The sequence below is a fragment of the Cetorhinus maximus genome, chromosome 23, assembly GCF_964194155.1.
Source record: "Cetorhinus maximus chromosome 23, sCetMax3.hap1.1, whole genome shotgun sequence".
Lineage (NCBI taxonomy): Eukaryota > Metazoa > Chordata > Chondrichthyes > Lamniformes > Cetorhinidae > Cetorhinus > Cetorhinus maximus.
The window spans coordinates 45440109-45467506 of record NC_135901.1 but is presented as its reverse complement, the minus strand read 5'-3'; the positions used below and the strand labels follow the sequence as shown (position 1 = coordinate 45467506).

At 42.6% G+C, this 27398-nt stretch overlaps 3 non-coding genes across 3 annotated transcripts; 2 read left to right on the top strand and 1 right to left on the bottom strand.

The window, feature by feature from the left end:
• Positions 1-8742: 8742 nt before the first annotated feature.
• trnat-ugu (transfer RNA threonine (anticodon UGU)) lies at positions 8743-8816 on the bottom strand. The gene has a single exon. It is a non-coding gene; the product is annotated as a tRNA-Thr (tRNA).
• A 2402-nt stretch (positions 8817-11218) lies between these two features.
• trnae-uuc (transfer RNA glutamic acid (anticodon UUC)) lies at positions 11219-11290 on the top strand. The gene has a single exon. It is a non-coding gene; the product is annotated as a tRNA-Glu (tRNA).
• Positions 11291-17204: 5914 nt separating this feature from the next.
• trnal-aag (transfer RNA leucine (anticodon AAG)) lies at positions 17205-17286 on the top strand. Its single transcript has one exon. It is a non-coding gene; the product is annotated as a tRNA-Leu (tRNA).
• The last annotated feature ends 10112 nt before the right edge of the window (positions 17287-27398 follow it).

The following is a 27398-nucleotide window of genomic DNA, read 5'->3' as shown; positions in this document are numbered from 1 at the left end:
GTCGCCCAGTTTGCGTTTGGTCTCTCCAATGTAGAGGAGACCGCATTGGGAGCAACGAATGCAGTAGACTAAGTTAAGGGAAATGCAAGTGAAATGCTGCTTCACTTGAAAGGAGTGTTTGGGCCCTTGGACAGTGAGGAGACAGGAAGTGAAGGGGCAGGTGTTGCATCTTCTGCGTGGGCATGTGGAGGTGCCATAGGTAGGGGTTGAGGAGTAGGGGGTGATGGAGGAGTGGACCAGGGTATCCCGGAGGGAACGATCCCTATGGAATGCTGCCAGGGCGGGTGAAGGGAAGATGTGTTTGGTGGTGGCATCATGCTGGAGTTGGCAGAAATGGCGGAGGATGATCCTTTGAATGCGGACGCTGGTGGGGTGATAAGAGAGGACAAGGGGGACCCTATCATGTTTCTGGGAGGGAGGAGAAGGTGTGAGGGTGGATGCACGGGAGATGGGCCGGACATTGTTCAGGGCCCTGTCAAGGACCGTGGGTGGAAAACCTCGGTTAAGGAAGAAGGAGGACATGTCAGAGGAACTGTTTTTGAAGGTAGCATCATCAGAACAGATGCAACGGAGGCGAAGGAACTGAGAGAATGACACAAGCTGTGTGTATCTCAGTCACACTTGTACAGACTCACTCAGTAAGTGGTCAGACCTCATTGAACTATGACACAATCATATTTCAATGACTCACACAGATTGTATCTTGCAGACCATATCACTCTCGATGTATCAGACCCTTTCCACAAGATTGACTATGTTATTGTCCACACCACAAGATCACAGCGCTACAAACACCTGGAACTTCCTGTTAGAATGTAAAGCTGGGAGAACAATGGGATGTTGCTCTGTTACAAACATATTGATAGAGATTGACTGTCAGAATGAACCAATAATTTCTACCACATTATAGATTTGGTTTGGCGCTGAAGGAGGCCATTTGGCCCATCGTGTCTGCACTGGCTCTCTGGATGAGCCACTCAACCAGTGCTATTCTTCTACCTTTTCCCCATAAACCTGTACATTCTTCCTTTTCAGATAACAGCCTAATTCCTGCCTGAATGCTTCAATTGGACCTGCCTCCGCCACACTCCCACACAAAGCATTCCAGACCCTACCCAGATACTGCGTGAAAGGATTTTCCTCATATCATTGTTGATTCTTTTACTGATCACTTTAAAACTATGCCCTCCTGTTCTCAATCCTTTGATGAGTGGGAACAGTTTTTCCTTATCTACTCTGTGCAGCCCCCACTTGATTTGGAATAACTCTGCCAAATATCCTCTCAGCCTTCTTTTCTCTAATGAAAACAGTCCTAATTTCTCCAATTTATCTTCTTATGAGCTGTCCTTCCTCCCTGGAACCAAGCTTGTGAATCTTTTCTGCACCCTCTCCAATGCCGTTACATCCTTCCTGAAGTGTGGTGCCCAGAAATGGGTGCAATAAACCACCTGAGGCCAAGCTAATGACTTATACATGACCTCCTTGCTCTTCTACTCTATGCCCCTATTAATAAAACCCAGGATACTGCATATTTTATTAAGCACTCTCTCAATCACTATCCTGCCACATTCAATGACTTATGGACAGATACACACAGGTCCCTTTCTCCTTCAACCCCTTTTGTATCTTCTGCAAACTTTGAAATTTTTCCCTTTACATCAAGATTTAGGTCATTAATATATATCAGGAAAAGCCCAAGTCCCAACACTGACCCCTGGCGAACACCATTACAAACCTTCCACCAGCCTGAAAAACATGTATTAACTACTTTCTGTTTCCTTCCACTGAGCCAATTCCGTATCCATGTGGCTTCTGTCCCATTTATTCCATGAACTATGACTTTGCTTAAAAGTCTGTTGTGCAGCCCTGTACCAAATGCATTTTGAAAGTCCATGTACACCACATCAAGAGCATTGCCCTCATCAACCCTCTCTGTCGCCTCTTCAAAAAACTCCAGGAAGTTAAACATGATTTTCTCTTAAGAAGTCCATGTTGTTTTTCCTTTATTAACGTGCATTTGTCCATGTGACTGTTAACTTCTTCCAAATTATAGTTTCTAGAAGTTTCTCACCACTGAAGTTATAGTAATTGGCCGGCAGTTGCTGGGCTTATCCTTACAACGATTCTGGAAGAAGGGTGTAACCTTTGCAATTTTCGAGCTCTTTGGCATCTGAGTCTAAGGTACAATTGAATATTATAGCCAGGGCCTCTGTAAATTTCACTCTTATTTCTCCCAGGATCCTTGGGTGCATCTCATTTGACTCAGGAGATTTCACAACTTTAAAACAAAAGCAAAATACTGTGGATGCTGGAATTCTGAAACAAAAGCAGAAAATGCTGGAAAAACTCAGTAGGTCTAACAGCATCTGTGGAGGGAGAACAAACCAGTGAGTCATACGGACTCGAAACATTAATTGTTTATTTTTTCATTCCACAGATGCTGTAAGATCGGCTGAGTTTTTCCAGAATGTTCTGTTTTTGTTTCACAACTTTAAGTATTGATAACCTATCTAATATCTCCTCGAATTCAATTTTAAACCTTTCTGAATCTGAATCACCTCCTCTTTCACCATGGTCTGGGTAGCATTTTCTTCCTTTGTAAAGGCAGTTGCAAAGTATTCATTTAGACTTTCGGCTATGCCATTTGCCCCCATGTGTAAATCCTCCTTTTCGTCCCTTATCATCTCTAGTCTGAATGGCAGCAGTTGGAACTTGATCTTTCTTATTTTCTATCCCTATGCGAATTGAACCTTCCCCTTGCTTTCCCAGTTTCAGGCAAAGATTAACTGAAAAGCGGTATCTAATGGCAGCCTGATTACCCACAATCTCGTGCGCCTCAGAAACCGCTCTGTCTGCCGCGGGTTGTCCGGGTGGATGGCGCATGCTCGGAGTCTCCTGCTCTCTTTGCTTGAGGTTGGTGCCGGAGAGAAGCCGGAAGCGGCGGATTGTGAGAGTGGAGAATGTTCATTGGTTCCCATCAACATGTTCACACTGACGAGAGACCATTCAACTGCTCCAACTGTGGAAAGGGATTCAATCAGTTATCCCATCTGCAGACATACTAGTGAGTTCACACTGATGAGGCCTTTTAAATGCCCGGACTGAGGGAAGTGCTAGAAATGTTCCAGGCAACTGATGCCTTATTAACATGTTCAGACTGACGAAAGGCCTTTGACGTGCTCTCATAATGGGCCTGGGTTCCTGCAATCCTCTGACCTCACTGTACACCAGTGGATTTACACTGGGGAGAGGCTGTTCTCACGCTCCGAGTGTGGCAAGTCATTTGGTTGTTCATCCACATTGCAGAGATAACAACCAGTTGACAAGTATAAAGACAAAATATTGCAGATGCTGGAAATCTGAAATAAAACAAAATGTAGAAAGACTCAGCAGGTCTGGCAGCATCTGTGAACAGAAAAACAAAGTTTACGTTTTGAGTCCACATAGACTCTTCTTCAGAAGAGTCAGATGGACTCGAAACATTAACTCAAGTTGACAAGTAACTACAGTGATTGGATTTTGCTGTTAATCACATTTGGGACTGAACCATGTTCTATGGAGTCTGTTTCTGCTGATGTTAATAAACTCCAACCCAGTTATAGGGGTTAAAATTCTGGATAAATGTCAAATAAACTAGCTTTGTGTCAAACACACAGTGTGTCGAGTCTTTTTCATTTCTCTACAGAAGTTAGTTCCTTTTGAAGTGCTCTCTCTCTCTCCCCTGCCTGTTCTGTTCTCACCTCCAACAGCAAATGTGAGGAGCTCATGGAGCTTCTTTGTCACTAAGATTGAGTCAATCCGATCAGTTGCCTCTGCTGCTTCCCTCCCTCCCATTAGTTCACCGGGTCAACTGTCTCTAAAGATCCCCCATGTCCGAGCTCTGAACTCAGATCTTTCTCCAGTTTCCTATTTCCCTTCATAGCCTTTCAGTGTTCATCTTGACCATGAGACTCGCCTTCTGTTCCAGTGACCCTATTCTCACTGAACTGTTGACCATTCAACTTCTCCATGTTGGCTGATATTGTTCATGATTTTTTCCCTCTCTTCTGGTACTGTCCCTCTCACCTTTAAATCCACCGTCATCATCCATCCTAAAAAAAGAATCTATCCTTGGCCCCTCCTATTTCTCATCTACATGCTACCACTAGGTGATATCATCCAAAAGCACCATTTTAGTTTTCACATGTACACTGACAACACCCAGCTCTACCTCACCACCATCCCTCTCCATTCCTCCACTGTTACTAAATTATCAAACTGCTTATCCAACATTCCGCACAGGATGAGCAGAAATTTGCTCCTTTTAAGAATTGGGAAGACCAAAGCCATTGTCTTCAGTCACCACTACAAATTCCGTTCCCTAACTACCCAGTCCATCCCTATGAGGTAACATTGGGGCCTGTTGTCCTTTGTTCGTCAAGCCAGGAATCTTTGTTCCTAAGCGAGAGAGAGGGGGAGGGAGAGCCATTTCTACAATATTCAATACACTTCTGAAGATTTTATAAGGTTATTAGACAGTGATTTCTTACAGATCTCCCCACCTTGAGAAGGGAATATCCTTATTGAATTCTCACAACTGATTTCTGACTAACCTCACTATTCCTAAGCTACGAGCTTGTTTTCCTAATTTCTTTCTGACAAACCGTGGATAACATACTAAAGCTACTAGAATGATCGGAATCAGCAACACAAACCCATGAGCTGCCACCAAGAGTAAATGTGAAAACTTTATGCACTAAATGTGATAACTATCGACTGAGATTCATCCTCCGCACCTGCAGGTCATCTCACACAATTTTAAATTATTGACATGTGGTAAATACATCTGGTTCAAACAGAAGTTCATGCACGGACTTTAAACATTCTCTAGCTCACTATTCACCTTCATCCACCTTGTGGATATTTTCTAAATCTAGATTCTGTTTCCCTCTTCACTTTAATTTTACTCCCTCTGATAGGTACTTGTGTGTTTAATTCTATCCTGATTGTTTGAAAGCCAGTTTCGCTAAGGTGTGTGTGTCAATATCTTGATGATTTAAAATGTTGTCTCATTCAATTTTCCACAATAGTCACTTCATGTTGTTCTGTTGTCAAGTAGATGAGTATGTCTGGGACCTGTTCTTCACTGCAGGGTCACCATGCATTTCCACATGGCGACCTGGGAGGGATGGATCCGGCGGCTGGGTTAGACAGAGAATGTGGGGATGGCAGATTCAGCAGCGGAATTCAAAAGGGAATTGGACCAAATACTGCAACATGTCCAGGGAAAAGGTAGGGGAGAGGGGCCAGGTGAGTTAATTCCAGAAGAGTAAGAGGTCTCCCTTTTCAGACGCAGATGAAGTTTTTTTTTTTTGTTTTTCAGAGGGTCGTTAGTCTGAGGAATTTCCTCCAGAAAGCAGTGGAGGCTGGGTCATTGAATTTATTCAAGGCTGATTTAGACAGATTTCTGGTAGAGAAGGGAGTCAAGGGTTATGGGGGGCGGTGAGGGTGGGGGTGGGGACGGACAGACAGACAGAAAAGTGGAGTTGAGACCACAACCAGATCAGCCTTGATCTTATTGAATGGTTGAGCAGGGTCAAAGGGCTGAATGGCCTCTGTTCCTCTGACCCGGCTGAATGGTCTCTATATGTTGTTTTTGGCTCTGATTTTATGGTACAGTGAGGGGCTCGAAAGACAAAATGGTGTATTCCTGTTGCTATTTGTTACATTCTAATTCAGTACCGTTACCAATCAAGGCGATGGTTACTATCATATTGCCAGCAGTAGCGTATGCGAGTGGTCTCAGGCATTGGATTTAAGCACCAGTTCCCATTAAGTCATGGATTTTAATCCCACCATTGCCAAAGTTTCAGTTGGTTTGTCTTTCAGACCTTTCATCAAATCCCTTAGAATAGGCTCGGGGTATTTGACATATGACGTGGTTCGTCTTGGTAGGTAGAACAAGGGAGGCTGTAGGAATTTCAGGGTGACTGGGAATAGGTGGGGCTGAATGTTCTCATTCTCTGCTGTAACCATTCCAGGATTTTACATGAACAACAATGACGCTGGTATAAGGCCTGCAGCCGTGTCTGAGTGGTTAAAGGGATGGATTTGAAATCCATTGGGGCCTCCCCACGTGGGTTAGAGTCCTGCTGACTGGACTTCTCGCTGTTCCTTCGTTTTGCTGCCTCCAGAATGACCTATTGGTTAAATGGAATCAGCACCTTCCAAACGCTCCCGTATGGTTTTCCTGCTTCACTTCCATGTTGCTTCATTTCTGTTGACCCAGAAGCATTCACGGAATTTGCAGTCAGAAATGATACAAAACTGAACTAATTTGTGCCATACTTGCGTTCTGAGAGTTTTTTTCTCTCCTTAGAGATAAAACCTTGCCCACTATTACTCACGCTGCATGTGTCTGTGTGTCTCAATGTGGTTCAGTTCACCGAGGAGTGAACACATTTTTTACCATCGCAAACCTTATTCACTTTCGTATTATATCTTCATGGTAAATGGTACAGAGAATAACAACAGGTTGAAAAGTTGTAAGAGCAGATTGACCCTTTGTGTTTATTTGAGTGGAGACTGCTTACTGACTCAGTGCCTGTATGTTACACAGCGGAGGATGATTGAAATTTTCACTGAGCAACATTTTAATAGACAATGGATTCATTCGTTGTGATGGTGTGTTCCAGTTCTATATATGCAATTTGACAGTCAATTTCTATTCGTTGCTTTGAACCCAATCTTTGTAATAGGTTGGATGTTATGCACATGTTTCTTTCAGTTTCTCGCGTTATTTGAAATGAATATTCATAAATCTATTTAGTCATAGAGTCATAAAGGTCTACAGCACAGAAAGAGGACCTTCAGCCCATCGAATCTGCACCGTCAAACAAGTACCTAACTGTTCTAATCCCATTTTCCAGCACTAGGCCCATAGCCTTCTATGCCATGGCATTGCAAGTGCACATTCAAATACTTTTTGAATGTTATGAGGGTTTCTGCCTCTACCACCCTTTCAGGCAGTGAGTTCCAGATTTCCACTAACCTCTGGGTGAAATAATTCTTACTTACATCCCCTCTAAACCTCCTTCCCCTTTTCTTAAATCTAGGCCCCCTTGTTATTGATCCCTCCACCTAGGGGAAATGTTCCTTCCTGTCTACTCTATCTATGCCCCTCATAATTTTATACACCTCAATCATGTCCCCGCTCAATCTCCTCTGCTCCAAGGAAAATAACCCCTGCCTATCTAATCTCTCCTCATAATTAAAACTCTCCAGCCCAGGCGACATCTTGGTAAATCTCCTCTGCACTCTCTCCAGTGCAATCACACCCTTCCTATGATGCGGATTCCAGAACTGCACGCAATATTTGGAGACACACAATAGTTGTGTGAGAATTTACCGAATAACAGCAGCGCTGGCAAAGTTTGGACAACATTTCCTTGTAGCCAAAGGACACAAAGCAGAATTATGTCGGTAATATGAGTAGAAGCAGGAAGAGAGGGAGTCTACTTGACCCTAGGATTTCTTAAACCATTAAACCTTCAGTTGGAAACTAACTCTCTAGTGGTTCAGCCTCGGTGCTTTCACCGCCTGGGTTCAATTCTGTCTTGATGTTGTGCAAAATGTCATAACTAGCAGCCAATTTATGGTTTGAAAAAGTGTCAAATTAGACTCGAAACCTTCACTCTGTTTCTCCCTTCATATTTGTTGTCAGACCCGCTGAGAACTTCCAATATTACATTCTGTTTTTATTATAGCATGAATTACTGTCTTTATTATAGATATGATCACAAGAAATAGGAGCAGGAGTAGATCACACGGCCCATCGAGCTCGTCCCATCATTCAATTCGATCATGGCTGATCTTGGGCTTCAACTCCATTATCCTGCCCGTTCCCCATATCCCTTAGTCCCCCGAGAGACCAAACATCTATCCATCCCGGCCTTAAATGTATTCAATGATGGAACATCCACAACCCTCTGGGTAGAGAATTCAAAGATTCACAACCCTTTGGATGAAGTAATTTCTCCTCATCTCAGCCCGAAATTATCGACCCTTTACCCTGAGACTGTGCCCCAGTGTTTTAGACTCCCTGACCAGCGGAAACAATCCCTGTGTCTACCCTGTCAAGCCCTCTCAGAATTTTACAGGTTTCAATCAGATTAGTTTTCATTCTTCTAAACTCCAGAGAATAAAATCCTTTCATTTTAGGACAACCAGCACATTCCAGAGATCAATTTAGTGAACCTTCCCTGCACCGTCCCCAATGCAAGTCTATTTTTTTATAAATGTGGAGATGAAAACAGCACACGGGATTCCAGATGCCGTCTCACCGAAACCCTGTAGCAAGACTTCTTTATTCTTGCTCTCCAATCCCCTTGCAATAAAGGCCAACATGCTGATCCTGCATGCTAACTTTCTACTTTGCTTGTACAAGCACAGCCAAGTTTCTTTGAACATCAGCACTTACAGATTTCTCACATTTTAAAAGCATTCTGTTGTTCTCATTTTTATAACCAAGTGAACATAATCGCACCTGCCTACTTTATATTGCATCTGCCATCTTGTTGCCCACTGACATGACCTTCCGATACAGGTTTTGTTGAAGAGCCATACAGACTCGAAACATTAACTATATTCCTCTCCGCAGATGCTGTCGGACCTGCTGAGTTTTTCCAGGTATTTTTTGATTTTGGATTTACAGTGCTCTGCTCAAAAGTTACCTTGTTACCAAATTTCCTAAAAGTTAATCGCAGGCCCCAGTGAGAATTGAACTCACGACCCCTGGTTTACAAGACCAGTGCTCTAAACCACTGAGCTATGGAGCCAACTATACTATACCACTCACAGTAAGTCTCCTAGTTGAACGAGGAACAGGACAACATTCTGCATGAATGATATTTGATAGACCTGGAAATGCCTGAAAGGGAGAACAGGAAGTTAAAGATGCGACATGAAAGCGGCAGAATTTGAAGTGTTCAGTTGCTTTCAGTGATGACTGTCTGCCACGGTGATGTGAGAGATTTTACTGCCGACTGTTTACACTGACACAAATATCACTCCTGACCAACCAATCACAACTGCTCTTTGAAAGCAGCGCGCCAGGCCGAATGGCCTCTTTCTTTGCTGTAACTGTCTATAATTTTACGTTTCCCAGCATAATTTCCCAGTCATTCCGACATTTTATTACACGCTTGGGGGAATGTACTTTCTTACATCCTCGCTTTTGAAGTCAAGACACTGAGCAAACTCAAAGCTTTTCTTAAATTCCTGAGCAGGATTTGGAACCAGACCAGTTGAACGACACGATATTGGTGCCAATCCTTCACTGCAGCTACCCCTTAAAAACACCTCTGGTGAAAGTGTCTGAACAATGGCAAATGTGGCCCAGATAAAGCATGTTGCAAGAGTTCTAGACAGCTTTCCTCGTGATTTAGAGGTAAGGATTCGGCCCTTTCACCGCCGTGGCCCGGACTCGATTCCCGGCCAGGCAATGAAGGTTTATTGATCTGGTACAAACTGTTAAAACAGGACTGATTTACTTATTGATTGAAAACGGAAACGCACAAGAGCTCCGCCCGAATCAGTGGAGTGAGAGTTGAAGTTTTACATCAGAGCTGCAGATGTCACACGTGGAACAGCTTCGAGAAGAAATACAGTTCCTAATGTCCGAGGGGTATCAGTTTGGACTGTTTGTATTTACAAATTCATTCTCTCGATGTGTCCATTGCCTTAACCACTCGACCACACGGACTCGGTGTCTGTTTAAATGTTGCTCAGTGAAAATTTCAATCGCCCTCCGCTTTGTAACATACGGACACTTAGTAACTGAACAGTCTCCACTCAGAAATACAGAAAGAAAATTCCTCCTGAACCTTTTAAACCGGTTTTTATTTTCTCTGTACGATTTTAATATGAAGCCACACAAGTAAGGTGAATAAAGTGGGGATTGCTAAAAACGAGGAACTGAACCACATTGACACACACAGCGGGACACTCACAGACAAATACATCGACAGTGACAGAGGGCTAAGGAGAGACAAACATCCAGAAAGATAGGATGTCACCAAACTCGCTCAGTTTTACTCCATTTCCGTCTGCAGATTTCGCAAATCCTTGCAGATGAATGGAAATAAGAAAGCGCGGAAGTTTTTGTTTGATTCTATTTATCCGATAACTAATTCTGTTGGTCAACATCGGGAATAATAAGAACCGCAGTCAGCAAAACAACATTGGGGAAACCCCGATGGATGTCAGAACCATCGCCCTCAACACTCGTCCGCTACTAACAGCACTTCCTTCGGGAAAACATGTCCATATCATATCAGAGCATTCAGGAGATGGCGTATTGGCATTGTCACTGGGCTAGAAACCCAGAGATAAAAGCAAAATACTGTGGATGCGGGAAATCTGAGTTAAAAAAGAAAATTCTTGAAAAATTCAGCATGTCTGGCAATATTTCTGGAGAGAGAAAAAGAATTAATGTTTCAATTCCGTGTGACTCTTCTTTGGAGTTCTTTGAAAGCAGCACACAGGGCCGAATGGCCTCTTCCTTTGCTGTAACTTTCTATAATTTGATATTTCCCAACACCACTTCTTTCACACTCATTCTGCCATTTTATAATCCACTTTTGCGAGTGGGTTCAAAGCTCAACTACGTGCACAAGACTGGAAGGAGCCTGCGACTCTGGATAATCGGCACTCTGCACATTCCTGTCATCAGTGTCTGGGAGAATCAGGAAGATGAGATCCCAGATTATCTTTACCATGTCATCTGCAAACCCCTTCTTTCTAAAATCCTTGGGTCCCACAATCTCTGTCCCTGCTTTCCAAGGAAAGCTTGGGTTCATGAACTGACTGTGTCTGCATCAAACAGCTAATTGACCTGGTAGCTGGAAGGGCAGAGGGAGCTGGAGGCGAGGCAGGGGCAGAAGCAGAAACAGATGCGACATGAAAGTGTTTAGAAGTGTGTCAGTTACTTTCAGTGATGAATGTCTGCCGTGTGTTCCCTTGTCAGTTTCACAACAGCCGCAGTGATCAGGTTGGTGGGTTTAGGGAATTGACAGTTACACATGAGCAGCTTGTGGGGATATTTCACCTCACTGTCAATTTCATGTCCCAGCTCACAGAAACCGTTGTTGTAATTGACTGAAGAATTCATTGCATTTAAAATGGAAACATGGATAAAAGCAGCGTCAATAAATGAAACGGAAACGAAAATTTGCCAGTTTCCCTGGTGGTCTAGTGGACAGGATTCGGCGCTTTCACCGCCGCGGCCCGGGTTCGATTCCCGGTCAGGGAATGCAGTTTTATTGATCTTGTGGAATTGTCAAAATGAGTATTAATTACTTATTGATTGAAAACATTTAGCAGCTCCACCAGAATCAATTTAAGTTTAGCCTCAGAGCTGGAAATATCACACTTAGAACAGGCCGGGAACAAAGATAGAAGCGGAGTGAAAGAAGGACAAGAGAAGGGCTGTTTGCAAAGCACTGGCCATAGGGATGGTGGTGCCAGGCAAAATATGGGTGGGAGAAGGGAACATTCTGGTGCCTACTGTTTGCATTGACAAAAATATCACTCCTGATGGATCAACCAATCACAAGACTAATTGAACGACACATTATTGGTGCCAATCCTTCAGTGGAGCTCACCGCGACCAAAGAGCACTGTTACCATCAGCCTGTTATGTAACTTCTTGCAGTATATCTGCTGAACAATATAAGCTTATCACAGCTCTGCTTTCTTCACAATGAAATCCAGTGCGAAAATACGAGAAATTTCAAAGCTGAACAACGTAGACAAGACTGGAAGGAGGGTGTGACTGTGGATAATCGGCACTGTGCACATTCCTGTAATCAGTGCCTGGGAGAATCAGGAAGATCCTGGTCTCTCTTTAGCCTGTTATCTGTAAACCGATCAAGTTGTGTATTACGTTTGCACTAACTGACTGTGTGTGGTCAAACAGCTCCTGGAAGGGCGGAGAGAGCTGGAGGTGAGAGAGAAAGAGATGTGACATGGAAGTGCTTTGAATGAGTGGTGAAAATCCGTCTTGTGCCAGTTTCAAAGGAACAGAGGTTGGTGGTTATTTGTTTGAAAGAAGCTGCACTCAACGTGCGGCGAGCCCACGACCCTGAGATTTAGAGCCTTTGATCTACCAGTTGAACTAGCCGGACACACATAACATGTGTATCTCATATCCCAACATACATGGAGACAACTGTTGCTTTCCACCTGGAGCCTCAGCTTGTTCTGAATTTCAAAGTGTAGAATGTAATCGAACTACACAAGCCCCAAGGTTGCAATACATTCCTCTCAATCATCAATAACATCATTCATATCTTCCACTTCTTAGCTGCACCTCCTTCCAAACATTGCAAACTCCTCTTGCATCTTTCATCCTGATATTTTTCTCTGTAACATTTTCATCTGAAGCTGCACAACTAATGTGAATACAGTTTGTGATGGTAAAAATGTGTTCACCTCCTCGGGAACTGAACCACATTGACACACACAGAGGAACACGCACAGGGATAAATACCGAGACTGACAGAGGGCAAGGGTTTGTCTCTAAGGAGAGACAAACTGCCAGAAAGCAAGCATGACACCAAGTTTTGCTCCATTTCCACTGCAGGTTTCGTGAATGAACAGAAGTAGGAAAACGTCCACTTGTTTTGATGGATTTTATTCAATATAACCGATAATTAACTTTGTAGTCACAGAATAAAACCAGGAATAATGAGAAGCAGGAAACGCCAATGGATTTGGACTCCATCGCCTAACCACCCGGCTACATTGACTGCCCCTCTGCAGAGGGTAATTTTGTTGGTATAAAGTTTAGGCGGCCATAGCAGAGAAGGAGGACATTCGGCCCATCGTGTCCGTGCAATCTCACGGAAGAGGAATTCAGCAATCCCGCCTTTTCTCCGCAGCCATTTATATTTTTATTGTCTCTCCTCAGTGTTACTGTTAAAGTGAAACACGGCACACACCTGCTTTAACTGTGAGCTGGCACCTTTTCGACCAATAGGGCAATTTTAACAGCACTGCGATTTGAAACCACGCCTCAATAAAAATGAGACCTTAAACCATTAACAACCACGACAGCTACGCTACCAAGCTCACGATGCTATTCCACATCGCCTTGACTGGGTCTGGACTCCATCACCTGAACCACTCGGCCACGATGACTGGTCCTATGGAGGGTTTAGTGTTGCTGGTATAAAATTATAGATGGTTACAACAAGGGAGGAGGAAATTCGGCCCAGTCTGTCCATGCCAGCGTATGGAAGAGGAATTTAGCTAATTCGACAACCCCACATTTTCCCCACAGCCATTTATATTTTTATTGTGTCTCCTCGTTCTTCCTGTTAAAGTGAAACACCGCACACAACTGCTCTAACTGCGAGCTGGCACCTTTTCGACCAACAGCACAATTTTAGCAGAAGTGGGACCAGAAACCACGCCTCAATAAAGAGTGAAACCTTAAACCAGCACCTACAACATCTCAGCTGAATTACCGAGCTCAGGATGCTATTGCCCATTGTTACTGAAACAGAACAGAATCAAAGCAGTAACAATACGTCATAAGGCCCCATAAGCCTCCTCCGTCACTTAATAAGATCATGGCGGATCCCCAACCTCAACACCAATTTCTCACCCGATCCCGATCGCCCTTCATTCCCTTAGAGCCCAAAAATCAGGAGAATTTTTGGATGCTTTTTCTTCCATTGATCCGAGAGTTCTGTGGACACCTGGTTGAAATCAACAATAATAAGAAGCACAGTCGGTAAGATTTGAACTTTCCTCTGGAAACCCCAGTGGATTTTAAAAGCATCGTTTTCACCACTCAATGAAGAGTGACATCTTCAACCACCTAGAGCGAATCTACCGAACTCAAGCTATTAGTGCCCATCACCTTGGCTGGTATTGCTACTCAAATAGAACAGGAGCAAAGAATCAGGAATACTTCATAAGGCCCCATAAGCCTCCTCCGTCACTTAACAAGATCATGGCGGATCCCCAACCTCAACACCAATTTCTCACCCAATCCCGATCGCCCTTCATTCCCTTAGAGTCCAAAAATCAGGAGAATTTTTAGATATTTTTTCTTCCATTGATCCGGGAGTTCTGTGGACACCTGGTTGAAATCAGCAATAATAAGAAGAACATTCGGTAAGGTTTGAATTTACCTGCGGAGACTCCAAAGGAAATTAGAACCATCCATTTAACCACTCGGCTATGGTGATTGACCAAGAAGCCAATGCTTTTCATTCATTCATCAATTACATCATTCACAGTTTCCGCTTCTCAGCTGCACCTCCTTCCAAACATTGTGATCCATTTTCCTCAGGATTTGTTTCTGGATTTAATGTTTAGCTGCTTTGTGACCTCATTTTGAAATCAGGATCGCTTCAATATCCAACACAATTTGGATTACAAACCTGACGGACAAACAATGGAAAAACGTCACTCAGTAACACAAATCCCATGGTGCACATTTTCAGATTCACAACAGTTAACTTATCAATAAAATGAAGGAATTTTACAATGAAAACATTTAGAAAGTTTGTGTGACTTTTATTTGTGACTCACTAACTCGGGTATTCTGTAAATGCTGCTCGGAGGTTTAGTGACCGGGATATAATCTACCTCTGTTTTCCTGAGCCTGTGCTCGGCGTTTTGGGAAGTTTGGCCCGGGTTGGAGTATCTTGCGTTCCAGGGATGGGCAGTAACCCGCTGATGGAAGCTGCAGTCGCCGCTTTCTGCTGGCAGCGGGTGATTGGAGAGTGCAGGGCCGGAATATTGCTGCTTTTCTGCTTTTCCCTGTCTTACTCATTGTGGAGCTGAGGAAGAGAGAATCATTGATGGGTTTGTTTCAATCCAATGTAATAAATTTCATAAAATTCCAATGTGCTAGATATCGGTACATGGTATGTCTAATTGTTTTCTCATTATATTTGAAATTAATATTCGAAAAAAGGCACTTACCTGGGAGCTCACTTAATAACAGTGGAACTGGCAACATTTTGGGGGTCTTTCGTTTCAGCGCAAGTAGCCAATGACAGCCCGGAACTGTGTGATAATGCCGATGGTGAGAAAACAGTAAAAGCTTCGCCTCTGAGTGGTCTCGAACCACCAACCTTTCGGTTAACATCCGAACGCGCTGACCAATTGCGCCACCGAGACTGATGAAGACTTTACCCAGGGTATCAGTGAGTTAAATCTTCAGATTGCTGCTACTGGAATGACAATTGTCTCTATCATTTTTACTCTTCCAAAATAAAGAGTGGGGCATTCATTGTGGATACATGGAAACAGTCTGATCCAACCCACTGCAGATACATCCATGTCACCGGGAACCAGCTCCCCTACAACTGGTGCCGTCTCCCTTCGATCCTTTGCATGTCTTAACTGTTACCAAATATTCTCATTGTCCCGAAGCCGAAATTAAGTTTGAATTCCTGATGTGCATTAACGAGAACGCTGTCAATGTCTCAGATCAGTTCATTTCACTGATAACATCAGAGTCAATATTCCAGCGTCTTAAAGAAGGGAAAGGTGCCTTGACTGTCTCTGGTCAGTCAGACAGTTCACCCTTCATTCTCCTCTAATTCCGGTTCCCAAAGAGTTTCTAAAGATTCACAAAGCTGGAGACTGGGTTTTCTGTTTTGGTTCCTTCTCCATTTTCCCACCTGCCAACTGACAATATTTTCCAAAATCTCATCTCAATTGCCTTGCATCGTGTCCAGGAATGAGGAAATTCAGTTTTGTGGAGAGATTATAGAGACCGGGATTGTTCTCTTCAGAGCAAAGAAGTTTAAGTGGAGATTTCATGGAGCTGTTCGAAATAATGTGGGTGGGGGCAGTGGGGACGGGCGGCTGGATGTTGCAGAGAGGGAGATACTCTTTCCACTGACGGGGGTCAGTAACCAGAGGATTGGGATTTAAAGATAGTTAAGGAAAGACAGACTTGCATTTATACAGCGCTTTTCCTGACCAACGGATGTCTGAAACCACTTTCAAGCCAATTAAGCACTTTTTGAAATAAAAACAGAAAATACTGGAGAAACTCAGCAGGTTTTGCTTTCCACAGACACTCTCAGACCTGCTGAGTTCTACCTGCGTTTTATGTTTTTATTTCAGATTTCCAGTATTTTGGTTTTATTGAAGTACTTTCTGAAGGAGAGTCATTGTTTTCATGCAGGGAGTACGGCAGCCAATCGCTGCTCAACAAACACCCAAAGCCAGGGACTTGACAATGCGCAGATTTTATAATCTTGATCGAAAGATAAACAGTGACCAGGACACATGACCACATCCTGCTGTTTTAACAAACTTCAATCTGCAAGTTTTGATGATGGTTCTGGCCAGTTTCGAACGAGGCAATTCTTCACATATTAGATAAACATGATAACCACTGCCCTGCAGAAACAGGGGACAGGAGAAAAGCTCAATGGGTCTCAGTAAAATGTTAAGCGGTGTCATCATGCGGCAACACATTGAGTCTTTATTTTGAAGACATGGAATTCAGCTGCTCTCTTTGGGAATGCTGGAGGCAGACTGATCCAATAATGTCATCATCAAAAGGCACAACTGTACAAGAGGCCCATAGTATCCATGTCAGTTTTCCACAAAGAGCTTTCGAGTTAATCTCAATTTATTTGTCTCTTTCCATAACCCTGAATTTTTTTCCCTTTCAAGTCATTGTCCAATTCCCTTTTGAAAACTCTGAGTTAAGAGAAACAATATTGAAAGAGGCGCAGGAGCTGCTGCCGTGTCCTTGCTCAGTGTGTGAAAATTAACAAAGATTCCCTGACTCATTGAGATGAAGGGTTGGACTCTGAATTCTTTTACAATTATTCAAATTTTAAAAATAGTTGACTTCGGATCGAATTTTCTGAAAACAAATGTCTATTCTGACCAATCATCTCCTCATTTTCCTCAGTCGATACCTTTTACCAACATTTCATTGAGCAAACACGCACAGTCACCACAGGAAAAAAAACACATCATTTGAAACATTGAAATAGTGAAAAACTGAAATAATGAAGTTAATATTGGAGATGATTTCTGTATGTTACAAAGTGCAGGTTGAACTGATTAACTGGCGGACTTGGTTCGAGTTTCCCAATGACCTATTTCTGCTCCTTTGCTTCTGTTCTATTTCGATGATAATCCCAGTGAAGGGAATTAGGAGCATCGATACGTAACATGGTAGTGTGGCCCAGCGGTCTAAGGCGATGGATTAAGGCTGCAGTCTCTTCGGAGGCGTGGGTTCGAATCCCACCACTGCCAAGCGTTCAGGTAATGTACCTTTCTGGATCTGCAGCAGCCCCATTCAAATCAACAGACACCAGCGGAGTGTGCTGTGTTTTATTTTCATGGGAAGAACGAGGAGAGGCAATATAAATATGAATTTCTGTAGGGAAAAGGCGGGGTGCGGAACTGCAGGAGTTGACGTGCCCTTCCAGAGAGTCGACATGCTGAATGACCGTCTGATGTAGCCGTCTATGATTTTATACAAACATCATTAATCCAAATCTGGGGCTTGGATTCGTGACTGAGTGTTTAAGGCGGCATGTTTTGAATGCATTGGGATCTCCACACGTAGGCTGGAATCCTGCCAATTACGCTTCTTATCATTCCTGAATTTTACAGTGTATCTGCACAATTAATTGTCCGAATAAGTTGCATAAAAACCATCTAAAACCTCCAGCGTTCTCGAATGTCTATTCGTCTGCAAACATTCACAAAAGTTGCAGCGAGAAATGGAACAAAAACGGAAACAGGTTGGTGTCAGGCTTGATTTCTGGGTGTTTGTCTCTCCTTAGAGACAATCCCTTGCCCTTTTTCACTCTCGGCGTATATGTCTGTGTTTGTTCCTGTGTGTGTGTCATTGTGGTTCAGTTCTCCAAGAGCATGAACATCTTTTTCCCATCACAAACTTTATTCACATTGGTTGTGCAGTTTCAAATCAAAATGTCACAGAGAAAAATATCAAGATGGAAGATGCAGGGGGAGTTTGCAATGTTTGGAAGGAGGTGCAGCTAAAAAGTGGAAGCTTCAGCGAGAAGTTTTCTTCTCATTTAACACGAGATATGGAACCAGATCTGGGAGGTATTTGTGTTGGTGTAAACAGTAAAGCCTCCCTTATTTCCGCTATATTTTGCCTTGCACAAACATTTCTCTGGTTAGGACTTTGCCACCTATCACAGCCCTTCTCTCATTCCCTATCTTCACCTCTATATTTATTCTCGACCTGTTGCACGGGTGACATTTCCAGCTCTGAGGCAGATCTCCAGCTCTCACTCCACTGATTCTGGTGTAATATTATGATAGGATCCATTTGGATATAAACCGAGACAGGGTCAGGTGCAGTAATACTGAGACAGGGTGGAGTGCACAAATTATTGCTACAACATCTTCAATAATATAAAAGGAAACTGGGTCAAGTTCAATAATTACTGAGACAAGGTCCAGCGTATTAGTAATAGACGTGGCCTTGTGTAATGTAATCACAGGCATGGTCTGCACTGAATACAAAAAGACAGGGTCTATTTCAATATAAACACATGCAAGGAAACGTCCAGCGGAATGTCAGCAGAGACATGACCTAGTTTGATATGAACAGAGAGATGATCTAGTGTGATGTAAACAGAAATGTGATCTCGTGGATTATAAAGCGAGGAAGTGCGGGGTGCAGCAACAGATGAGGCAGTAGCGTGTGTAATTTGAACAGAGACATGGACTGAGGGAGTAATAAAGGAGACAGGATCTAAAGTAAGGAAACTGACACAGGGTCTAGTGCAGTTTAACTTGATAAAGGACCTTGTGCAATATAAATTAAAATAAGACCTAGTGCAATCAGTCGTAACCAAGTACCTAGATTAATAGCAATAGAAACATGGACAAGTGCAGCAATGAGAGAGACTTGGCATAGTACAATAGTAACAGAGAAAGGACATTGTGTGATATAAACAGAAAAATTGATATGCGCAGCATTAACTGTGAAATTGTCTAGTTTAGTATGAACGTGGCAGAGTAAAAAGTGAGACACAGCCTCGTGTGATGCAAACATGAGCATGTTCTGTTTTAGTATTAAAAGAGACAGGGCCAAGTTCAGTAACAATTGAGACACGACCTAATGTCATGTTAGCCGAGAGATGATTCAGTGCAGTCATAACTGAGAGAAGGTTTGATACAATATAAAGAGGGCCCGGACCCGGTATATCAACAGAGATTGGGCTGAGTAAGGAAACAAATAAACATGACCTGCGGTAAAATGATCAGAAATATGACCCTGTGATATGATCAGAGACGGAGTCTAGTTTAATTTGAACAGAGATAAAGCCCATTCCGGTAACAATTGACACAATGACTGTTTAATGTAAAGGAACCTCGGCTTCACTGCCATCTGCTGGACAAACGCTGCTATAGTCAATGCCGTGTAAATGCTAATTTCAGTTAATGCTTGTTATATAAATCATTGAATCATGGAATGCTTGCAGCACAGAAGGAGGCCTGTAAAGCTTAGGAGATTTTGACATATAAAACCATTTTAGTTAATATATCTACGTTCCGAATTCTTGATTTATATTAATGGAGTATTTAATTGTGCCTGACCTAAAAAGTTCCCAATAAGTGGTATTTAAGGATCAAGTAAAATTTATGAAGCAATATTATCAGGAAGGGAGCTCCAAAGACTCACGACCCAGAGAGAGAGAGAGAGAGAAATCGCCTCATCTACGTTTTAAAGGAGCAGCGCCTTATGTTTAAACAGTGATCCCTGGTTCCAGATTCTCCCATAAGACAAAACATCCTCTGTACACCCTCGCTGTCAAGGACCCCCAGAATCTCACATGTTTCAACCAAGTCGCCTGTTACTCTTCTAAACTCCAGCCTAGCCTGTCTAATCTTTCCTCATAAAACAAACTGCCCACTCCAGGTGTGAGTCTGGTAAACTTTCTCTGAACTGATTCTAACGCATTTACATCCTTCCATAAATAAGACGACCAAAACTGCACACAGTACTCCAGATGTGGTCTCACTAGTGCTTTATGTAACCGAAGCATAGCATCCCTACTTTTTAATTCAATTCCCCTTTCAATAAATGATAACTTTCTATTTACTAATTACTTGCTGTACCTGCATACTAGCCTTTTGTGATTCACACACTAAGACATCCAGATTACTGAATCTCAGAGCTCTGCAATCTCTCACCATTTAGATAATATGCTTCTCTTTTATTCTTCCTGCCAAAATGGACAATTTCAAATTTCTAATATTATACTCCGTTAGCCAGATCTTTGCCCACTCGCTTTACCAATCCATGTCTTTTTGTAGCCTCCTTATGTCCTCTTCACAACTTACTTTCCTACCTATCTTTGCGTCATCAGCAAATTTGGCAACCATCCCTTCCATCCCTTCATGCAACTCATTTATACAAATTGTAAACAGTTGAGGTCCTAGCACTGAGTCCTTTGGCACACTACTCGTTACACCTTGCCAACCTGAAAATTCAATTTATTCCTGTTAGCCAGCCAATCTTCTATCCATACTAATATGTTACCCAATATACGATGGGCTTTTGTCTTCCATAATAATCTTTGATGTGGCACTTTATCCAATGCCTTCTGCTAACCTTACTACAGTATATCCATCGGTTCCCATTTATCCACAGGCCATGTTACTTGCTCAAAATCATGCTGGCTCTCCCTGATTACCTTGAACTTATCAAAGTTATCTGCTACAGCTTTTTTTCATAGTAGCTTCTAATATTTTCCCCATAACAGATGTCAACCTAACTGGCCTGCAGTTTCCCACTTCCTGTCTCCTTCCCATTTCTATCCCAAACTAAAGGGACCTCCGCTGAATCTAGTGAGCTTGGAAAAACATTAAAGCAATGCATCAACTATCTCACTAGCCACCTCTTTTCAGACCCCAGGATGAAGTCCATCAGGACCCGGGCAGTTGTCAGCCCGCAGCTCCAACTATTTACTCAGTACCACTTCACTGGTGATTGTAATTTTCCTGACTTCCTCCCTACCTTCCATTTCCTGATTTGCAGCTGCCTCTGGAATGTTAATTGTATCCTCTATAGTAACTACTGATGCAAAGTACCTGTTCGATTCATCTGCCATTTCCGTGGTTTCCATTAACAATTCTTCAGACTCACTTTCTCTGGTGCGAACGATCACTTTGGTAACTCGTTTCTTTACAGAAAAAATATTCATAGAAGCTCTTACCATCTGTTTTTATATTTGTGGCTAACTTTCTTTTGTATTTTATTTTATTCCGCTCCTTATTTAACATTTAGTCATCTGAAGCTGTTCCTTCTTTTCTGCCCAATCTACTGGCATTCCACCTATCAATGCACAATCATATATTTGTTTTCTTTAAGTTTGGTACTATCATTCACCTTTCTAGTTAACCAAGGATGGTGTGTTGTCCCCTGGACATTTTTTTTACTCGCTGGAATGTATCTATCCTGTGTATCTTGATATATGCCCTAAAATGTTTACCATTACTTCTCTATTGACCTATCCATTAACTTAATTTGCCAATTCACTTTAGTCAGTTCTGCTTTCATGCCCTCATAATTGCCCTCATTTAGCCTTAAAACACAGTCTCGGACTCTCTCCTCTCTCCCTCAAACAGAATGTAAAATTCAATCATGCGATGGTCACTGCCACCGAGGGGCGCCTTCACCATGAGGCCATTAATGAATCCAATCACGTTGCACAATACCAGGTTTGATATAGCCTGCTCTCTCGAAAGCTAACAATCCCGGAAGCATTCTATCAGCTCCTCATCTGGGCTACCTTTGCCCATCTGACTTTCCCCGTCTATACGTAGTTTAAAATCTCCCATGATTATGATCGTGCCTTTCCGACAAGTTCCCATTATTTCTTCCTCTGTGCTACCATGTGGTTACGATTAGAAGGCCTGCACACGACTCCTACCAGCGATTTCTCTACTTTCCCATTTTACATCTCTATCCAAACCGTTTCCACCAAACCATCCTGCTTTCAAGAGTTTTGGTCATCCCTCTCTATTCTGCTAAATGATCATTAACTAGCAGAGCCATCCTTCCACCATTTCTTCTGTTCATGTCCTTCCAAAATGCTCTTTGATGTCCTCCTGCAGCCATGTCTGCAATGGCTATCAAATAGTACTTCTTTATTTGTGGAAGAATCAAAATTAACCTCTTTCATTGGCTTGGGATGAGGCTCATTTGGTGTCACTTCATCTCTGTATCTAAAGCCATGAACACTGAAGACAAATCTGCATCTCTTATTCCCTGGGCCCCCGGATGTATATTCAATTGTGAGCAAGTAACACACCCCTGTAAATACAGAGCTATTGCAAACAATGTTATATATTCTTATCAATAATACAACTTATCGTATATAGCCACGTCAACACTTGTTTTAGCACCATACCAGTGATACGATACATTATTAGTAAATGTTAATAACACTTCCTACAGTTATGTCAAGACAAAGGCTGCCCTCCAATACAGATCTTCTGCTCTACGGATATGGTTCATCAATTGAACCAAGTCATAGATCATTTAGTTTTAAGATGAGGTGTCGTGTTAAGTTAAAGCTGCTGAATTCACCTTTTTTGTTTATCCGTTTGAAACTGACAAAGAATCCCTCAACTGCACAATTCAAATAAAACAAATATAATTCATTGAACCTAGGCTTCTCGGTACCTTAAAGTAATTAAGGCAATAACACCAGTTCCTGCTCCCAGCCTAAAATCTACATAGCCTCAGTAGCAGAAACTCAAACTGAGCTGTAAAGATAACATAAATATTATTTCATATCAACATAAAACCCTATAATATTCGTAGTTTTATCACTACTTAAAGGCCTTTCCGTTCGTTCTTACTGTTCTTGTACTGTGAAGGAATAGTTCATCTCCTGCCACCCTCTGTCTGCTCCCCGTAGGCCAGATGTTTCCCTCCTTTTCATATAATTATCCAATTCCATTTTGAATGCCTCGTTTGTCACGACCTCCACCACATCTTCACGCAGTCCATTCAAGGTCCTATCCACTCTCTACATGAGAAAAAGAGTTTCCTTGTGTCGCTGATGCTTATTTTCCCCATTACCTTAAATCTGTGCCCCTCGGTTCTCCATCCTTCCACCAATTGGACCGTTTTCTACTTTCTACTCTGTCCAGACACATCTAGATTTTGAATACATCTATAAATTCTACCTCAACCTTTTCTTCTCTATGGAAAGCACTCCCAATTCCTCTAATCTACCAGTTTAACTGGAGGTCCTCATCCCTGGAACCATTCTCGTGAATCTTTCCTACTCTCTCACTGATACGTTCACACTTTTCCTAAAGTGTGGTGCCCAGAACTGGACGCAAATGCTCATGCTGAGACTTTAACAGTGTTCGAAAAACTCTTTGCTTTTGAACTCTGTGCCCCAATTTATAAAGCCTCAGATACCATATGCTTTATTAACCAGCCTGTCAGCAATAACAACAGAGACAGGACATCGTGTTATATAAACAGCGCATGGACTTGTGCAGCATTAACTGTTACTTCCTCTGGCTTAATATGAACATGGCAGGGTCAACTCAAGTAATAACTGAGGGAAAGCCTCGTGTAATGCACACAGGCACATGTTCCAGTTTAGTACAAAGGGGGACATTGTACAAGGCATTAACAATTGGGACATGAAGTTTTGTGATATTAGCTGAGGCATGGTTCCGTGCAGTCATCAGTGATAGTGTCTCACAGAACAGAAAGAGGGCCTTGGTTGAGTATGCTAACAGTAGAGATTAGGCCGAATACAGAAATAAGTGGGACATGACCTCCTCTAATTTAATCAATGACACGACCTAGTGTTATTTAAACAGGCACGGGGTCTAGTTTGATATGAGTGGAGACAGGGCCAATGCAGCAACCATTGAGAAATGTCGGCCTCACGCAATTTGAGCAATCACGGTTTCGGTTCCATCTGCTGGACAAACCTTGCTATTGCAGATGCTGTGAAAATGCTGATTTAATTTACTGTTTCTGATATCAATCATAGAATCGAAGAATTCTTACAGAAAAGTAAGAGGCCATTTGTCTGGCCCGTGCTAACCATCTAAAGGAGCAATTGACCTAGCTCCATTATTTTCCCCCAGCATTTTTTTCCCTTTTCCGAAAATGATGCCATTTATTTTTGAAAGCATCAATTGAATCTGCCTCCACCACACACTCAGCCTGTCCACTCCAAATCCTAACCACTCACTGCGCGAAAAAAAGTTTATTTTTAAATGTCGCCGTTGCTTCTTTTCCTGATTATCTTAAATCTGTGCCCACTTGTTCTCGAATCTTCCACCATTGGGAACTCTTTCTCCCTGCCGACTCTGTCCGGACTGTCATGATTCAGGACAACTTTAACAAATCTCCTTTCAAACAGGGTATGGCAAGGGAAGAAAACGCTAATATATTTGTGTTGTTGTTACAAGAAAATAACATAGGTGGAGTGCGAAAATATGATCGAGTGAGGGCAACACAACTGATGCTAGCCGGGATATAATTGTAGTAAATATGTATTTTTGTTTAATCTTCTATGAAAGAGGGAACAGTTAATATGTACATTTGATCCGCAAATGAGATCATAGGCCTTTCAGGGATAAATTGCTACATTTATTACGTTAGCACCAGCATGGTTGATGAAGAGCTGTGGAAATTCAGGTGAATCACTCCACGGCCCAGATAAGATGCATCCGAGGATTTTCATGGAAATAAGCGAGAAATCTGCAGGTTCTGTCATAAATCTGTGAAAAATGATTGAATTCTGCAAAGACGCCTGGCGAGCAGATAAAATAAAATGCATCGTTTATTGTTCTTCGGTAAAATGTTCGCAAAGGTGAGCCAGGAAATCACAGACCATGAGTTCCCCCTCGTAAACCCGTAAGAACGGAAAGTTTTTATGGGGCATGTGGAGAGAAGGAGCCAGTAAGTGTCCATGAAGGAAAGGACTTGCTTATCTAGTTGACTGATCACTTTGAACGTGAGCAAAAGGAGATTCATGGGGCAAGATAGACAGTGGATGTGATGCATTTGGATTTCTGCAGGCTTTCTAAACAATTCCTTTGGAAAGGATGGGACCCTGGAAGAAATATCGCCACTATCAGATGGAGGACTGCAAGGGAATCGGAATTAGTTGATTGACAGATTCCCGATTGTAAGTTTACAGGGATTGTATTCGGACTGGAAGGATATTAACGCTAGGATCCCACACTGTTCTGTTTCATTCCGCATTAGTTTAAAATGATAATAAATGAAGCCAGAAGATCAATGCTTAAAACTGCAGTGGGGGAAAAGGCTAATGAAGATCATAAGTGCACATCTGATCAGGGTAAGCTATGGGCGGATTTAAATGCGTGTAAAATGGGCAAAAAGGCAATGGATAACATTCCTCAGAGAGGAATTCAAAAGTTGCCACATTTAGATAAGGAATTAAGGAAGGAAATATCACATATAGAAAAAAAAACCGTTATAGAAAAAGAAAAAATAAACTGGTTTCTGTCTGAGAAGAGTTGATTATCTTTCAACAATGAGAAAAGCAAATGAGGCCCTGGGACGGACACAGATTCCCTCTCTCCACGTTTCCTGACGCCTTCCCCGGCATAGTGCCAGCCTTGCCGCCTTCCAGCCTGCCTCTAATGGACCTGGAAAGTTCAGGTTAATATTCCACTGGGTGTTCGATCTATGGAGCAGACTCTCGAAAGCAGGGAAGCCGTTAACATTGATTCTTACAGGAACACAAGAACAGGAGCAGGAGTCGGCGGAATGGCCGTCGATCTGCTCTGTAATTCAGAACTTGTGCTTCAACTCCATGTTCCCGCCCTTTGCCCATATCCCTTAAATCCCCGAGACACTGTAACTCTGCCAATCCCGAACTAAAGTGGATGGAGAATCCAGAGCTCTCTGGGGTAGAGAATTCCAAAGGTTCACAACTCTTTGAGTGAAGTAATTTCTCCGCATATCAGACCAAAATGTTCGGCCCCTTGTCCTGAGGCCGTTCCCCATGTTTTAGATTCTCTGACCAGGCTGTAAAGATGTGAAAATAAATTATCTCCCGTATATTGTTTGTGTTTGATATGTATAATTTCCCCCCTAGGACCAAGAATGTGAGAAATGGAGAACATTATCTTGGAGACATAAGTGGTAAAAAAGCTTTAACAAGATCCAATGTGTCGGGTTGAACATTGACAATGTATTGCAGAGGAATTACAGAATACAGCAAAGTTAAACTACTCCCATTCTGAATGAGATTAGAATCTGATAACAGTACCAAATGTGCACATTGCACTCTGAAATAACTTTCAACAACCAGCTCCAGCCAATACCTCCAATGGGGAATGATGAGAGAGTTCATGTACAGGGTCAGGTGTTAAAAGAGCGAACGCTGCTGCAAACTTCAATCCCACACAGTATTGCTCCATATTCACAATTCGTCAATATGTTTTCAAATGCAGCCATGCAGTAACTGAACTTCTCTGAGGCTGGCAAACAGCACCGCCTGTAGTGGCGGTGAGGTGCCAGCAGAGGGTAGGGTTCTATCACTTTAATCACAAGACAATGAAACGGGTTTGAGTCGAGGCTTTGACCCTTTTAATTCATTCATGCGGTATTCTTTGCCACTGAATAAATTCATTTATCTAAAATTCTTCAGCTGGAATACTTGCATCATGTATCATAAATGCATTGTCAGCATCCTGGAGGTTACCATTGACCAGAAACTAAACTGGGCTAGCCATATAAATACTGTGGCCACAAGTGCAGATCAGAGAGGCTGGGAATTGTGCGATGAGTAACTCACCTCCTAACTCCCCAAAGCCTGTCCACCATCTAAAGGCACATGTCAGGATTCTGATGGAGTCCTCTCCCCTTGCCTGGATTTGTGCAGCTCCTAAAAACAAACACAAGAAGCTTGACACCAAAGCATCCCACTTGATTGGCACCCCATCCACAAACATTCACTCCCTCCACCACCGACGCACAGTGACAGCAGTGTGCACCATCTACAAGATGCACTGCAGGAATCCTTCGACAGCACCTTCCAAACCCATGACCACCACCATCTAGAAAGACAAGGGCAGCAGGCACATGGGAGCACCACCACCTGGAAGTACCCCTCCAAGTCACTCACCATCCTGACTTGGAAATATATTGCCATTCCTTCACATGCTTCCTCCATTTTCTCGCTTTATTTTAAATGAATATTTATAAATCCATTTGTGTGGGAACTTACTGAATAACAGCAGAAATGGCAAAGTTTGGGCAAGATTTCCTTGTAGCCAAAGGGCACACAGCAGAACCATGTCAGTGATATAAGTAGACGCAGGAAGAGAGGGAGTCTAAGTTGTCTTAAACCATTAAACCT